Genomic DNA, 852 nt, shown 5'->3' with positions numbered 1-852 from the left:
GTGTGTGTGTGTGTCTGTGTGTGTGTGTGTGTGTGTGTGTGTACATGAGGTGTGTATGTGCGTATTTGCGGGGTGTGTGTGTGTGTGTGTACGTGCGGTGTACTTGTATTTTGGTTGGCAGCATATGTACAGGTAATGTCTATGTGTGGGTGTAATCGCAAAGTTTTTTGTTTCTTTCCTATATTCAATATTGTGTGGTATTCATCACCGATATCCCATGTGATTATATAAATGTGTGAATACTTGTATGTTAAAATTCTTGACTCTGCATATCCATGTGTGTAATAAGGCATTCTAGAATTCTTACGTATATTTATCATTTTATTCTTTAATCTATTTAAAGTATATACAAATGCGTGTGTATACATATACATAAACGCGCACAAAGACACATTATGTATATATAAATGTATATGCAAACACATACACCCACAAACATATATGTATACTTATACATAATGTAATACGCATGTATACATGTACATTTATATACATATATATATACATTTATATACATATATATACATTATATACATATATATATATACACATACATATATATATGTGTATATGTATATATATATGCATATACATACATACATAAATACATACATACATACACTCATTCAGTTATTCATTCATTCATATATGCATTAAGTATCATAAGTTTCAATAAAGCTAAATACTTAATACAAAGTAAAATGTAAAATTTTTCTAACATCCTCAGTTCTTTATAATATATATTTTCCCATTATTTTCCGTTCCGATCTCTCTCTCTCTGTCTATATATATATATATATATATATATATATCTTTCTCTCTTTCTCTCCTCTGTATATATATATATATATA

Source organism: Octopus bimaculoides, chromosome 4 (assembly GCF_001194135.2).
Source record: "Octopus bimaculoides isolate UCB-OBI-ISO-001 chromosome 4, ASM119413v2, whole genome shotgun sequence".
Classification (NCBI taxonomy): domain Eukaryota; kingdom Metazoa; phylum Mollusca; class Cephalopoda; order Octopoda; family Octopodidae; genus Octopus; species Octopus bimaculoides.
The sequence above is the reverse complement of the archived record's forward strand: the minus strand, read 5'-3'. Positions refer to the sequence as shown.